At 42.9% G+C, this 17,102-nt stretch overlaps 1 protein-coding gene across 1 annotated transcript in view; it reads left to right on the top strand.

Moving 5' to 3' along the window:
• The first annotated feature begins 14,820 nt into the window (after window positions 1-14,820).
• Window positions 14,821-17,102, top strand: part of TPPP (tubulin polymerization promoting protein) — a 57,827-nt gene continuing 55,545 nt past the window's right edge. Inside the window, exon 1 of the mRNA XM_074575690.1 lies at window positions 14,821-14,973. The gene's annotated coding sequence lies outside the window, so the exon portion shown is untranslated. The remainder of the gene's footprint in view (window positions 14,974-17,102) is intronic.

The raw sequence follows: 17,102 nt of genomic DNA, 5'->3' as shown, positions 1-17,102 counted from the left end.
TAGTCTTGTGAATAATTTTTGCGTGAACAAGCAACTGAGAAACTGTGCTAGAAATTATTTAATTCCTCTGCAAATCATGCAACAGCTATTAACATAATACTCATAAATGGATTCCTTGTGATTTTAAAAGTGAAACAGTGGTGGAAATCAAGCTCCTATGAGAAATGCCCAGGTGGTGCTTTGCATTTTGCTGATTCTTCAGTAAAAGAGCTTTCAATTTTATTGCTAAGCTTTGGCTGTATATTTTAACCTTTTGTTTGACTCACTAAATATAACCTGCTATGAGAAAGTATCATAGATTTTTCTAAAGGCAGATAATATTGCATTGGGAAGCAGTGTTTTAAAGAACAGAGCTCAGCCATTCTGTGTTCTCACAGGAAGCTAAAAAGCTCTTGGAGAAGTGCTAATGTCCGTGACATTTTCCATTCTTATTTCAGGCCATGATTTCCGATACTCCATGGCCTTGGTGTGCTGATTGCAGCTTTGATTTCCCTCTGAAGTTCAACTGGAAGCTATGGCATTGTTTTGTACTGTACTGTATTCCTATTTGATCCAAAGGAGGGAACTGGTGGGAGGTGGTGGGGAGTCTGACTGGCTACAGCAGGAATGAAATTCATTAGTACATGAGATGAGAGAGTGAATTTGGTCATACACACCAGGCAGGCTCTGCCCTCGTGTAAATGCAGTTCTTCCTTATTGCTATCATGGGGTTTTTTATGCATTTAAAAGATAAGTACATTTGAAATGGCTCAAGTAAGACATTTCGGTTCCTTGTTCAAACAGAACTGTGAAAGCGCTGTAGGTGATACCATGCAAGAATTGCCTGGGATTTCCCATACAGTCTTGCTCACTAGAATTTCCAGGCATGTATTCCTGGCCAGCAGGGAATGGTGTAGGCATCACTGCTGGTTTTTGATCGCTATTTAGGGTTCCCCATAAGTGAAATTTCATCCTGACCTTCCTTTAAAGTTTGTCATTGTTTGATAAACTACTAGTTGTAATTATATTTCACTTTATAAGGGTCGTTTTTAATTTCAGTAACCTATCTTGTGGACTCCCAGTCTGAATAACAAAGCTTTAAGAATGTTTTGACTTCCCGTGTTTGTGGTTAGGTTTGTTTAAGTTCTAGAAACGTGCAATTTTGCGTTCCAGGTCCTGTAGAGACAACCTTCCAAACTGAATGGTTTCCCAGAGAAATTAGTTAGTCACTGCATCGTTACAGTGAGAGTAACTAAGCCCTGCAACAGTTTGTACAGGGAGGTCTGTCTTTGGAGATAGCGGAGAACTTGACTGAATAAAACCCTGAGCGCTGAGCCTTGCCCTGCGTTTGCCGTAAGTCTGGAACGACCCCAGGAAGTCCCTTCCAGCCTAAGTTATTTTATGACTGATCTGAATACAGCCTACAATGTTTCTCAAGGGAAATTTAATTTGTATTATTGGTAACAATTTTTTAGTAGACTTCTCAATTGACCTCTGAGAAAGTTACCATTTAAAGATGCAAAGAATTGAAATGAGCAGGCTAGTATTGATTGCGAAGTGAGCCAGTGGTGAAACTGAATTTATTTTACCACTGCTCAGAAGTCTTTTTTTCATTTTCAAAATGTTTGTTAGTATGGAAGAGAGCAAAGGATCAGATCGAATTTATTTTAAACTTTTTTCATTTTCCTATCTGTTTTAATGAGCTTGGGTATATGAAATGGAATATTGGAATTTTATATTCTTAAGAATTCCATTTGGTAATTAGTGGGAATTCTTATCACTCTTGTGCCTGTTATCTGCTCCATTTGATCTTGTGCAATATTTCGATATCCTATTTTATATCTTTTGAACATTCTGATAAGGTATATGTTTTAAGTAGCCTTCATGGTAATGAAAGCTATACTTGGGGAGATTTTATTTCAAATATTATCCTTATGGCTGTATTCCAGTGCATGTTTTCTGTTGCTTAATAAAGTTACGTGTAGAGATGGTAAGGACCCATGTCATGGAAAACGCATGCTTCACCATAGGAAAGCTTATTGTGAATGGTTGCCTTTCTTTTAGTCTTTAATAACACCTGAAATGTGCATGCACCTGAAAAAAGGTTTTCCATTCCTTTTATATGTTAACAATTTTACGTGTGTGTGTAGAGAATATAGGTGGAGAAGTTTAATCTGTCTTCTTTGAACGGCATAGCTTTTGTTAACTATGTTCCTGCAAACGTGTATAAAACATTTTGGCTTTTGTGTGTGAATACTATATAATCTGAGGAGAAGAACAAGTTATGTGATGTAATGTAATGTAATACTGAGAGGATACAAGTGAAAAGGCATGTATCCAAACAATTACTTAGTGGTTGGAACTATTTGACAATACTTATGATCTATTAGTTTGCTGTCAGTGATATTCTTGAATGAAATGTAATACGTATCAAAACTGAGCACAGATTTTCTGTCCAGAGCCTTTAAACAACATATCCAAACACATTCATCCACCTTACCATTTATGCATGAGTTTGTTTCAGATTTTAAAGTCCATCTTCTAGGTACAGGTTTTGATATTCTGCATTGTGTTCTAGATGCGGTGGGTTTTGCTGCCAGTATTTATAATTGCCTTGTTGTTTGGTATTTATTGAAAAAAATGCAAGCAGAATAGATTTTAATTTTAACTCTTTAAAATCAATTATAATTTAAATAAAATTACTTTTATTTTAAAGCTTTCCTTAACCTAACATTCTACAGTTTTAGCATTTAGTCCTCTGGAAAGCTGGACTATTTTAACAAAGGCTGTAACAACCAATCAAAAGAACTAGATAAAGAATGTCAAAACTCAAAACTTTGTACCACTTTTAATTTGTACCACTCTGTTGAAGAATTTGAAGGATAGGCACACAAAACTAGAAAGGGGGAAAATGCAATAGTTCAGGGTTTCTTCCAAGCAACTGAATTTCCTGGACAGTGTACAAAGTATTGCTGTTCTGTATGCTCAGATCTGGCTGATCTAAATCTGAGAATTTTTCTGTAGCCTTTGGCCATTTTGTATCAGTGATTGTTTTTATTCTGTAATGGTTATCTGGGTGGCCAGAGACATATAGGATATGCGTATGAAATTCTCTGTGGCAAAATGACCAAAAAGCTTTTGAGGATCTCGCTTATAGTGGCTTACACAAGGAAGAACAAGTCACATTAAAGACAACTGCACCAACAGGTCTGTTCTAGACACATGCGAAACAGCCACTTCCTTAGCTTATTTCCAGGATTGTCAGGATATGTCTCCTTTTTGTCTGCTACAAACAGAATGTAATGTAAGATTATTTCTCGAATAGTGCAATTTAACATTTCATCATTTCTTCACTTTTTTTTTTTTTTTTATTTCCTTATTTGCTTGGTATTCTTTGTTTGGAAAAAGTTATGTGCTATTTGATGTTAGGCTTTGTTATGTGCTATTCAGTGCTAGCATTCCGTGCTAGGCTTTGCTGGGTAAAGGTTTTTAACTTCCTGTGTAGGGTCTTTGCCTCGCAGGAGTGAATTGAGATGCAAACACTTAGAGGCAGACCACCCTCCAACTTGTCCTACGTTCACTGTAAATATCCAATGGAAGGGCCTGCATTTATGTGATATGAAGAAAAATGTAACGTACTGCACATGTGTTGACAGCTAAGGAAATCAAAAGGGGAGAATTAGCTAATCTTGTATTGCTAATTAGAAAATCTTATTTTGACCACATTCTTACCTTTCCTCTTATGGCACTGTGCCCAGAAGATATGGGGTCTATTTCTCATTCCATTTTATGATTGTGAAGAAGTTACACATGCCTTAGCAGTAATAGGCAGCAACCACAAACTGCACAGCGCTTTTCATAGCAAGATTAAGTTTTCAGTGGCTGTAACTTCAAAAGAATTTGGACTGAAATCTTGCACAACACACGTTTCAGCCACTATTAAAAATCCTTCATAGGGTGAACCTAGCAAAAAGAGTTTGGCTCTTCCACAGTTTAAAGGAAAGAGGATCACTTGCCCATGTTACCTGTTTTATAGTTTTTTTTCATTTTGAAGACCACACTCATCAGTACTTTGCTGTTTGGGGAAACGGGGAAGTAAGGGAAGTTTCCAGATCCTAGAGTAATACATTTTGTTCATGCTAGAAGGCATTTGCCCACTGATAAGACAAGACATCTGTTTCAGAAGACTTGCCAAAGCTTGAAACTTAATACTGGAACATGTTAATGGGTTACAGGGGATGAACTAGCCTCTCTGATGGTTTGGCATCCTCTTGTACTAATTGCCAGCATATGGAGACTTTTCAGTTCTCCTTCCTCTCTTTTCATTGGCACCCCATCTTTCCCCGCTGCCATCAGAAGAAGCACAAGAGTGGATCATCAGACTGGTGGCCATGAAACACAGTGCTCTTGTTCACTACACAAAAAACTATTCTGAACTTGAATAATTGTTGAAAGCGTTCTGAGACAGTGATTGGTTAACCTGAATTTTTGTTGATGCTTCTGGGTGTAGTTCAATATATAAACAATACCAGTGCAAAATTTAGGGGCTTTATTGCTGACTTATTCCAATTATTTATGAATCATTGGCTTACAGGGGAATGTAACAATTCACAAAGACAGAGCTTTTGAAACTGAGCTCTGTAGCTCAGTTGAGATGGTAGCTGCTAAATCACATCTTTGAGTACATTTCAGTCAACTGCCTTAAGGTCTTTGGTTTCCTTAGAAACCTAAAGGAGTTGTTGCTCTGATTCCAGTTATTCTCACATCTCTCTGCTTTATGAGACAAATTCATTTTTCTGGCTCACATTAGAAGTTCTGCTGCTGTAATAAAAGAATGTGGGAGCATATAAAATAAATTTCCAATGTTGAAACTTTTTTTTTTTGATTGATAATTTAGTACTAGTGTCTGGGGGGGTTGGTTGGGGTTTTTTTCTGTTTGTTTTGGTTTTTTTCCCCCCCCAGCCTCTGCATCTCTGTGATGCAATCAGAGCACTAATTACTGTTCTTCTCATAAACAGAATATATATCCAACATAAAAGCATAAAGCTGACCAACTATGTACTGTTCGCTCTGGGTAACTCAACTGACGTGGTTTCAGTGATCATTTAACCATGAGCATTTAAATGTGATCAGAGACTATTGTAGCAAAAGCCTGATCCCATGCCGGGGTCTGGTCATGCAAAACAGCGTAGCGTTGTTGTTTGTCAGACATGACTTGCATGGCGGCTTCATGTGCAACAACAAAAAAACCAAACCAAAACAAAAAAGGGACAGAAAGAGCAAGTACATAGTGAACCTCCAGTTTTGAGGCTTTCAATGTCCTCTAGCAATTCATGCCTGATTAAACCTGAGTGTAATGCCTGAATTCTTTTCCTCCTTACACCTATCTGCTCTTGCTCGCTGCAGGAATTTCCCATTTCTAGAGCGGAAGCAACAGAGCATGTTTCCACATCCCAGGTACTTCCACTCATAGTCTGACACAAAGTGACCTACCTGTAGCAGCACTTTGATACATGACACTATGAAATTAAATGCTTGACACAGGGACAAATACCGCACTCAGACATCTCGTTACAGTGGTAATAAAAATGGAAGGCTAATCTAAACACCTTGAGACAAGGATATCTTGATCGGCTTCAGCAAAAGTTCACAGAGAGCACGTCTGTGCCTTTTGGTGTGTGAAAAGAACAGTATTCACCTCCATTGGGCAGCAAAAAGGATTCACGTATTAGCTCTCATTGTTGACCAGAAAATACCCTGATTTTACTCTAGTTGACTGTTTGCTTTGTATTTTGTAGTTGCGTGGCTTTTGTTTGTAATAGATGCAGATCTAAATTAAGAGTGGGACTCAGCTGTTCAAATTCTTCTAAGGAATAAGCACTAAGTGGCAAAACGTGACACTAGACCTAAATCAAATAACCACACAGAATATGAGAACTTTTATTGCATTTGGCCCTTTGCTTCTTGTCATGTTGAACCACATGCTCCCTAAGCAGTACAGAACAGATTCAGTTTTGTCTTATTTGATTTTGTTTTTAAACAGATTTTTCTCTGGCTTTATTTAGTAAAAGTATGTGAGAAAGTAAGGGAGTTGAAAATGAAATGCTAACTCCTTTTATGTTAATGGTAAAAAAACTCTTAGTTTTAGTGGGGCTAAAACTTCATGTGTTGATTCTAGGGTGGATTACAGTAAAGTCCACATACGGTACCAGTGTATATTCACACTGACGGGATGAGCTCTGACAAAGCTCTCTTTGTCATAAAGCCACTAGAAAAAGAAAGTATCACAGCTAAGACTGATGGATAGGCTTATATTATTGTCTCTAGCCAAGAAAAAAGTGGACATGTGGTAGCTGCTTAGATAACAATCACCTAGTTTTAACACAAATCTACATCTCTTATCACTTCATTTCCTAATCAATGAACACTTGTTAACAGCATTCTGTTATAAAATGTCACAGTAAAAGAATTCTTACTTTTACACAAAGAAAATAGTTGTGGAATTTAGTGCCAGGGGCAGTCAGCGACATTTGAGATGAACAAACAGGTGAGCTTAAGAAATGTTTCATAACATTCATAACCTGCCACAAAGTAAATTAAGCTAAACTGAACAAAAAAGTACCCAGCTCCTCAGATTCTAGTGGCAAATTGCTGCGAGTACCTGAAGGACTGCTTCTGTTCTGTGGGCAGTCTTGGTAACGTTTCTATCTTTCATTTTGACTTCTCCACCTCTCCCTGAAGCATTTGAGAGTGTAGGTCACCAGAGGCAGAACGGTGCTGAAAAATTCTTGCACTAAGGAAATAGCTTGGTGTGGCCATTTCCATATAAATGCCATCAGGTTCTGTTTACCGTCTTAACAGCAATGCTGAATCTTTGGTGTTAGACTTCACTGATGCTCTGCAGTTCTGCAATTCACTTCCTGGCCATTTCCCCTCCTGTCCAAAAGAAAATTTGTGATTTATATTTCCTCCTGAGAGTATTTTACGGCTCTGGATAAATGCTGAGCTAACAAAGATAGAGTGAAGTTGGGACTACATGTGAGGAGTTGAATAAACTACCAAAAAGGGACAAGAAAATGTTTTTCAACAGTTAACTGAGGGAAAAAGAAATCAGAAAATGAATAAGGCTGCAGCAACTACTGTAGTTGTTGTCCATTGTATGAAATGATATAGAATATAGATATTTAGAAGTGTGTAGGTGCTGTGGGCTTTTCAATGTGCCATCTTCAACTACAAAGTCATTCACATAGAGCTAAAATACTCACTGAATGAAGGACTGCCTTAAAAAGCTTTTTTTAAAGAACTGCCTCTTGTCACAACCTTCGCATCACTGAGTGCTTCCATAATAAAGGCTTTTTTTTTCCTTTAAAGTAATGTCTTTGTGCTACAATATCTTTATGTCTCTCAGATATCCTTACTGTAAAATGGATTAACTCCAATTTATGTCTGCAAAACAGATGCAGAGCGAGACTGAGCGTGTTGCTAACTGCTCCATGCAACGCCTGTACAAAATACACTACTGGAATCCAGGTTTCTTAAAATTGATCCAAATTATTGGATCTGCTGCAGAGGCTTATCCTTTTCTGGAGCTGCTCTGCATTGTCCTGCTTTGTTCCTTTTCACTTTTTGTTAGGAGATTGGGCAAGAGAATATGGGTTAGGATAGCATTCCATCTGAAAGAAAGAGCATGTGATAAGGTACTCGCCAAAGGGTCTGCGTGCAACGGAGAAGAGTGAGTGAGAGAGGCTGGTTTTAACTTTACAGCTTCTGGAGCTCTACGTGCTTTGACTGAAGCTCACCTTTTCATGAATGATTTTTGTTGGCAGCTTTGGCAAATAAAAATAAATAAGGAATTCTATCATGGTCAGACATTTACAGGACTGTGCCCTGTACTGTTAGCGTGATGAAGTTATTTCATGAATACAAGTGCACATCTGAACTATGGCTTCTATATTGGCATGATTTTATTATTAATTTATAAGTCAGTAAAATTGATGAGCAGCACTGATTCCATAAACATAATTGGATTAGTTTGTACACAAAGTTACAGGACAGCGCATTGCAAAATACAGAATGTCCTAAATCAAACTTCCTGTGAAATGAGAATGGCCTTTTATGCTTGAAATTCTGCCACATTGTTTATACAATTAAATATTCCCTGCAATTTTATATACAAAAAATGCAGTTGTACTGCTGGTGGGGGCCTGGCAGGTAGCTAGCCCTCCTGTAAAAGACCGAGACTACACACATAGCTGTATATAAATTGACTATGTGTAATGTTGTGGCAATATATTTCTGACTATTTGTATAACTTGGAAAATTGTACATGATTTTCACCAGATGAAAGGCTGGCGTAGGCTTGATTGATTTTTAGTTTCTGTAACTATTCTAAGAAGTGGTTAAAAAAAAGCAACAACAACATAAAAAAACCCCTGTTTTTCTAAGTGGAGTGATGACTTGGCATTTTAAAGTGATTATTTTGATGGAAGTTTCAACCAAATTAATACTCTTTGATTCACACAAATATTCTGATTACTGTTTGAAAATTCCAAGCAAACTAAAGTGACCTTTAATCATAATAAGGCGCTCTTGGTGATACATTTTCCTACGCAGGCCTGCTGACTTGAAAAATCTTTTTATTTACTGTTTAATAGTTCTGGCTCAAGATACGGTGTAACTGCTGGTTCACTGAACACCCAGAGCTTATGTAATCTATCATTTTGTCAGTGTTGCATCTCATTTCTCTTGGTCCGGGAAATAATGTTGGCCACAGAGTTTTCCAACCCTGGTGGATCTGGCTTAATATGTTAGCAAAGGAGCTGCCTAAGCAGTAAAGAATTCTCGGCCTTGTAGAGAACTAGGGAAGAAAGAAGGAAAAAGCAAAAAAATATTTAAAATTGCAAAACTTGTGAATAAAATTCATATGAGGATAAACATCATAGAAATAACAGGGATGGGCAGTAAGTAGAGCAACTTGAAAATCAGCTGTGTCAACTACAGGAAGCAGATCTAAGTCCTTCCCAGATGACTTTGCCTTGAAGCGAAAGAAGAAACCAGCATGCTAGCTGATGGAGAGCATGAAGTAGGGGAATACATACAGTTTCATTTTGAACAAGTCTGTGTACTTCTTGTAGTGTTAATTAAAATCAGTAATATTTTGGAATTCAATGTGAAGTCTGGCTGTGGTTTTCTTATTGTGAAGCTCTGAAAATGGAAACTGTAGGGCCAGTTTTCGTAATCTTTGTTGCCATCAGCCCAGAGGCAAGAAAGTTCATCCTTAAACTGGCCTGTAGGAATTTTGCATTCTGAAAGACCCTGCAGGACGTAGGGTACAGCTAGTGCCTGCACTCTGCTCCATTCCTGGATTCTAAGGAAACATACTCCTACTGCAGTGGCTTGGAGGTGTCTGACAAGAGTATGTCAGAGACAATGACACTTGATCAATCATATTTTCAAATGTTTATTTAGAAGACCAAAAGAGAATTTAAACTGCTGGGTCACACTGACAAATCAGGTCAGGTCGTATGCGAACTTACACAGTGCTTAGAAGAAAAGATGGTATCTTTCAGCCACAGCTACAGCCTACAAACACAGCTGTACTAACCTCTTGGGGAAATGAAGCTAATCTTGGGATAAGACAGTGAGACCTCAAGGTCACGGTCCAGGGTCTTCTTTTCTTGTGAGGGAATGGACTTCCAGAGGAGATCAAGCTAATCAAGGGTTGGACTACTCTCAGGATTTGTTGTGAGGCCCTGTTCTGTGGCAGAGCACTAGTGTCTTATCAGCGTAAAATTGAATAGATTATTTTCTGTACTGAGAAAAATAATTCTTTGTGTGGGGATGAAAGGAGGCTTCTGGGAGCTCTAGGGAATTCATTGTAACAGTGTAGTAGTATCATGTAAAGCAAGTGTACCAAGTGCTGCAGAAATACACAACATAGATGCGTGTTGGCATTCACATTATTTTTTTGAATAAATGTCCAAGGGACACATAACACTTGAAGACAGCATTCTTGAGTTAAAAATGAAAATACATGCAAACAAAGAAGAACTGCCCCATCCCCCACTTTAAAATACAGAAGGTTTTGATTTGCACACAGGATTAAAATGAATCCAAAGTTACATTACTTTATTAAGGTAGTGTAGTAATACGGTGGGTTGACCTTAGCTAGCTGCAAGATGCCCACCAAGCCGCTCTATCACTCCGCTTCCTCGACAAGAGGTAGAACGAAAGGTTCATGTGTCAAGATAAGGACAGGGAGATCACTCAGCAATTACCGTCATGGGCAAAACAGGCTCGACTAGGGGAAATGAATTTATTACCAATTAAACAGAGTTGGGTAGTGAGAAATAAGAACGAACCTAAAAACACCTTCCCTCCACCCCTTCCTTCTTCCCAGGCTCAACTTCACTCACAACTTCTCAACCTCAGTCCTCGAAGCGGTGCGGGGGAACGGGGAATGGGGGTTGCAGTCAGTTCGTAACGCTTTGTCTCTGCCACTCCTTCCTCCTCACACTCTTCCCCTGCTCCAGCATGGAGTCCCTCCCATGGGAGACAGTCCTTCACAAACTTCTCCAGTGTGGATCCTTCCCACGGGCTGCAGTTCTTCACAAACTGCTCCACTGTGGTTCCATTCCACAGGGTGCAGTCCTTCAGGAACAGACAGCATGGGTCCCCCAGTGGGGTCCCGACAGAAAACCTGCTCCAGCACGGGCTCCTCTCCACAGGGCTGCAGGTCCTGCCAGGAGCCTGCTCCAGCACAGGTACTTCACGGGGTCTCAGCCTCCTTCAGGGTGCATCCACCTGCTCCAGTGTGGGGTCGCCCACAGGCTGCGGGGTGGATATCTCCTCCACCATGGATCTCCATGGGCTGCAGGGGTCAATTTGCATCACCATGGTCGTCCACACAGGCCACAGGGGAATCTCTGCTCTGGCACCTGGAGTACCTGCTCCCCCTCTTTCTTCACTGACCTTGGTGTCTGAATAGTAGTGTCTCTCATTTATTCTCCCTCCTCTCCTCCAGCTGCTGCTGTTGTGCACCATTTTTTATCCCTCCTTAAAAATGCTATCACAGCACGCTACTACCAGACTAATCTTGGGCGGTGGTGGGTCTGTCTTGGAGCCAACTGGAACTGGCTCTGTCCAACATGGGGGGCAGCTTCTGGCAGCTTCTCACAAAAGCTACCGCTGTAGCCTCCCCAAAAATTTGCCACATAAACCAAATATAGATAACCCTAAAATGGGCTTTTGTGATTTTGTACTACATTTTCATAAAAATTAGTTTGGAAGGGAGTCTTCAAAGTGCCACCAGAAATTAAGTGTTCTTGGGTTATTTGATAAACATCAAATAAATCCCATCTCCATACACTAAATGTAGCACAGAGCAACAATGACAAGCAGGGGAACCTCCATACTTATGGGGAACTCAAACAGATCCCCTGCCCATTGCCCATCAGGACTGTCACAAAAGAGAACTGACACCCATCATCCAGGTCTGGAACCCACCAGATGAGTCTGGAAAGGCTCTGGAAATGCAGGGGAATGGAATGGAATGGAATGGAATGGAATGGAATGGAATGGAATGGAATGGAATGGAATGGAATGGAATGGAATGGAATGGAATAGACTAGAAGAATAGAATAGAATAGAATAGAATAGAATAGAATAGAATAGAATAGAATAGAATAGAATAGAATAGAATAGGAATAGAATAGAATAGAATAGTTGGAAGGGACCTACAACAATCATCTAGTCCAACTGCCTGACCACTACAGGGCTGACCAAAAGTCTCTTAAACACTGACAGGCCTGGGGCACTGACCACCACTCTAGGAAGCCTATTCCAGGGTTTGACCACCCTCTCGGTAAAGAAATGTTTCCTAATATCAAGTTCGAACCTCACCTGACATTCAGGGAATCTTGGGATTGCACAAGACTTCTTATGGCACGTTTAGGGGACAAACCAAAGGCAGAGAAAGGGAGGGATCATGGTGGCTTGGAGAGGAACAAGTATGGGTAAATAGAGGGCTAAGAGGACAAAAGGGGTCACACGTGTAAACAGGTTGCTAGTCAGTATGCTTGTCTGTCCGCGCCCTGGTCATCACCAGCTGGTCATCACCAGCTGTCCTGCCACCTTCTTAAATTCCATTTCTGTTTTCCTGCATAGGGGACTCTCTGTTCCATGTGGAGGTCGACGTGTCAGCAACTGGAGTCAGACCATGGATTATAGGGCCTGCATATCAGCAGTGTAAAAACAATCGCTAACAACTGCACTGTGGATCAGAGGTCATACGTGTCTGCGGTGCAAGCGAGAGTACAAATATCAAGCCATACTAGGTGGAAAGGAGGTTAAGAGGCCTTGGAACAAGGTGTGTCTCTAGGATTGAGGCAATTGGAGAAGCTGGCTTCCAAAGGGATCAGGAGATTTATGCCAACTGATGGAGAAGCCGTAAGATCTGAAGGTCAACTGAGACACCACATGTGTGTGTGTTCCTGTGCAAGAAGTAACTGGGGAGAACAGGGATCCAGGCTGCATGGACTCTATGTCTAAGCTATTGGCTAGTGTGTGCCCAGTTACTGGAGGGATCCACAGTGTGCATGTTTATGTGCTACTGTGTGCAAGGAAATCTGTACTGGTGGAGTGGGACTGGTGGGTCTGGAGACTAGCGTGCCCAGGTGTCAGCAACTGGGGAAACCTGGTATCCACAGCCAGTTACTGGATGGACTGTGTGTCTAAGCCTAGCTCCTGAGAGGTCCATAGTGCATGTGTTTGCGAGTGACGAGGTCTGTACCAGCAATTGGAGTTGGGTTGCAGGCCTTGGAGGCTCATGCCTCTAGGGTACAGCATCAGGGGAGATCGGGGATCCAGGTACCAGCAGATCCATAGTGTGTGTATCTGTGAATGAGGTCTGTACCAACAGCTGGAGTGGGATTGCAGGTCTTGGGGGCTCATATGTCCAGGGTACAGCAGTGGGGGGGATCAGGGATCCAGGGGTAGCTTGAGTATCTAAGCTCACCTACCAGAGGAATCCACATAATGTATATGTATATATTTTGTACTAATGCACCTTCATCCTGATGAGCCAAAGGGGAACAAGATGAGGCCATTAGTGCTGTTAGTGTTTGTGTGAGTGCTAAGTGTTTCCATCTGTACAGATCTGTGTAGTTGTACATGTGTGTATGTTATGTATGTGTTGCAGAAATGTGTTTGTATGTATGTGCCTATTGGGAATACATGTTTAGTCTCACTACTCCATGACCTTTAAAGGTCCCTTCCTAACCAAACCAGTCTATGATTCTATGAAGTTTGCTTCTTTCTATTTTTTTTTTTAATGAAGCACAAATAAATTGTGAAATTTGTCTGAATTCTGTCACAAAATCAAAATTGGGCAATTCTTACTCTGTACACTTTCTAAGATTGATGGCATGGTTTATGACACAAAATTCTGTTAGCGTAACAGAAAATTATATTCTGAGCTGTGTGGGATGGGGGAAATAATTGAAAATAATATATAGGATGAGCCCCATATTAAACGTTAGGAGAATAGTCTCCACTGGGCTATCTACCATACCTTATTTCATGTTAATGTATATTGCATTCCTCTTTGCCTTCAAAACTAGGTTCTGATTTAAAGATGTACCTGTCTTAATCTGTTTCTCAGCTCTATGGTAAGGACTCTTCTTGGGCCTTAAGCCGGCCCAGGCTTCATAGAGGGTAGGTTTTCTGTATCCACATGGTGAAAGAGAAAACCTGGGAAAAAAATACAACATGATTTTGGTTTGTGCTTCCACGAAATATCACAAATGCATTTGACATAATCTATCACAAAACCTTAATCAGTAGTGCAGCCAAACTCAATGCTAATACAAGGGGGCCTTAAATGACATTCTGGGTCATTTCAATAATACTGAAGTAAGAGTTTATAAACTAGTTTTATAATATTTTATACACTTTTATTGTGCATCTTAAGGCAAGTAGAGGTATATGACTACTTTTAAAAGTTAGCTATGTGTCTATCCCTGCATTTGAAAAACTGAGACTCCACTGCACATTAACTGGATCATTTTGCTTTTTTCCCTAACCTCCGCAGGTAGATTGTTTCAACTTGATTTCAGCACAGCAGCTATCAAGTTACGGTCCACCAGTCTCTGCCAGGTCATCGGAGTCTGGTTATAAATTCATGAATGAGGCTACACGACAGTTAAATCATTACATTTCTGCTGACTCCTGAACTGTCTCAGTGCTCTAAGGCTTTGGATGGGATCGCTGCAGACTGGGTTTGTGTCTGCACCTCTCTGCTGTGCCAACCCTAGGCCTGCTCCTAGGCAGGCAGCAAGCTGAGGGAACGTGAGGTTTTACGGAACGCCTACTGCATTGCACAGCCCTGTCTTTTACGTGATTTTTATTTACTTTACGTCACCAGCCACAGCTTAAAACATAGCCGAGCAGCAATCCGGATCCAAACCCGCCGGGCTCAGGACGCAGAGGTGCCCCTCGGTCCCCGCTTCTCCCTCGGGAAGGGGGAATACGATGTTCGAGATGGCGGAAGCTGCTGGGACTCACCGGCCCGGCCCACCCCGCGTCGCCCCCGGTGAGGGGAGCGGTGAGGCAGCCACCGCCTCCCGGCCGCCCCTCCACCTGCCCCTGCCCACCTGCTGCCACGCACCGGGCAGCGAGCAGGGAGGAGCGGACGGAGGCGCCGCCAGCCTTAACCAGCCATTTAAGGCAGCAAAAGCAGCGGCTGCCCCTGCGCTAATTCATTACCTCAGGCTCCGCGGGGGGCGGGAGCGGCCGCCGCCGGACAGCCCGCCCGGCCTATGGGGGCGAGCAGCGGAGGGGCGGGCAGGCGGCGCCGGGCGCTCGCCAATGCCCGGGCAGCGAGGGCGGTGCCTGCTGGAGCCGCCGCGCCGGCTTGACACGGGCTGCCGATAGCGCCGGAGCCGGGCGAGTGTCAGGTTGGGCTGGCGGGACTCTGCCGCCCCTCGAGAGCCGGCGGTGAGTTGGCACCTCTTGCGGGGCGGGCGAGACAAGCCCCTCTGTTTTGGGGCTGGGTGGTGGTGTGCGTGTCTTTCCCCCCCCACCCCCCAAACCTAACAAATTAGGGCGCTGGCTACCTAATTCGTGTTCGGTTAACGAAGACGCGACGCGAGGGGAGGGGGCGGGCGCGTCGGCGGAGCTGCCCCAGGCTGGAGGCCCCCGCTACCGCGGTGCCACCGGCGGCCCGCCCCCAGCGGAGGGGCGCGCGGCGCCCTGCCCTGCCCCGTTATGTAACGTCCGCGGGGGGCTGCGGGCGAGGCGGCAGCGGGCGCCGCAGCGGAGCGTTCCTCCGCAGGATTAACCCCTCGCTGTCCCCCCTCCCGCTGCTGCGTCCCTCCCGACAGAGCCAGGGGCGGGGGAGCGGCGCTGGGTGCAGCGCTGCTCTCCTTCGCCAGCCCGTCGGGATGGGCTCCGGCAGCCGCATCTCCCACCGCCATCGCGGCAGGGCCGGGGCGGGGGGGGCTGTCTGCCGGCGGCACTGGGTGGGCGACGCCGGCGGCTGGCAAGCCCGGCTCTGCCTGCGGGCGTCGCCCGGAGGAGCTGGGGGGAAGATCCACCTTGCGCACGCATCAAATGCTGCGCTGTTGGCCATTATCTGGAGCCGGCGGCGAAGCCTCAGCTGCTGCGTCGTGTTGTTGCGCAGAGCAAGTGGTCCCCCTTTTAAAGGGGGTCGATGGGTAAAGCCGATTTGCCTTTTTTTTGTTTAAATGCCCAAGTGTTAGCCGAAGGGGCTTTGTCTCTGAGAACCGCTCCTCCATGGAAACCGGCATCAGGTGTGGGAGGCTTTTTAGATGCTGCGGTGTGACACGCGGAGGTATAGAGACAAGTACGGTAGTCTAGGGTGGAAAACAGGACGAGGCGAAATCATGTGAATTAATCTGCCACCCGGCTGGCTAGTTTGAAAACGAAGACGCATACCCGCACCCTTCCACCCCCCCCCTCCCCAAATCAGCAGCGGTTGCAAGCGTTTCTTCAGTCCTGGGTAAAATCTCGCGTTCCTGGGCGAAATTCTTCCACGGGGAAGATGCTACAAGGTGCCGAACGCCCAGGTGAAAAGCGTGTGTCCTAAACGCTGGCAGCTTTGAACCTCGCAGTAGATGCTGCTGACGAGCCATTTCCCTGTTCGTGTTTTGTAGGGTCTACATGAGCAGGTTTGGCGGGGGGGTGGGAGGAGAAATTCTTTCAGATTTTACGGAGGATTGCATAACTGCTTATGTTTATTTGAAAAGAAAAGGAGGGGCAAACCCAACCCCCAGCCTGAAATGAAACACACGATAGGAGGCTGTTTTCACTGACTTCTCCTGAGCCTTCATACTGTTTTCTCAACTGGTGTCATTAAATAGCATGCTTTAGAAGCATTAGCGTGATAATGAAACATTAACGAAACAGGTTTGGGGTTGTTTTTTCTATAGTGCTCTGAAAGCTTGCAGCGAAAGTGGAGAGACAGCTATACACTTTCATGGTCTCAGGCTTAAAATAGCATGACTGTGTATGAAATGTATACAATCTATTTTTTAAATGTCGATGGCCATTTTTTTAATCATTTAGTGATGAGCCACTTCTTTTTCAAATTAGGTTTTTTACAGGCCCTCTCCTAACTCAAACTCACCCCTCCCAAAACCAGAATAAAGTGCTATTTTGACTGCTTTTGTACCTCTCTGGATCACAGTCGTATGCCTTTAAATAGTCCATCATTTGTAACTGCCAAAGTATATGTCCAGTATTAAATCATAGTACAGTGTAATGCTTAGACAGCATGCCATGCAAGGATCAAATTGCAGATAAAATTCACATAGGAATCTCCTGCGGTGCTTGCACTTGGCCCTTGTAAATGTAAGAAAAGGCCTTTATAAATGGAAATATACATACAGCAAGTAGTGTTTTCTGTGCCCAGTTTAAACTGTGGATTGACAGTGGTGAAAAATAATGTCTTTTTATTTAATTTTTATAGTAGATATATTCATTCAAATTATTTTCTGTAGGCAGCTATATGACAGAAGTTATTTTTACTTCTTGAGCTTCTTTGAGCTTAATTTGAAAAAGGAAAGAAAAAAAGGACATATCTTTTAAGGAGGAAGGAGGGATGC

Source organism: Larus michahellis, chromosome 2 (assembly GCF_964199755.1).
Source record: "Larus michahellis chromosome 2, bLarMic1.1, whole genome shotgun sequence".
In the NCBI taxonomy this organism is placed as follows: domain Eukaryota; kingdom Metazoa; phylum Chordata; class Aves; order Charadriiformes; family Laridae; genus Larus; species Larus michahellis.
The sequence above is the reverse complement of the archived record's forward strand: the minus strand, read 5'-3'. Positions and strand labels throughout refer to the sequence as shown.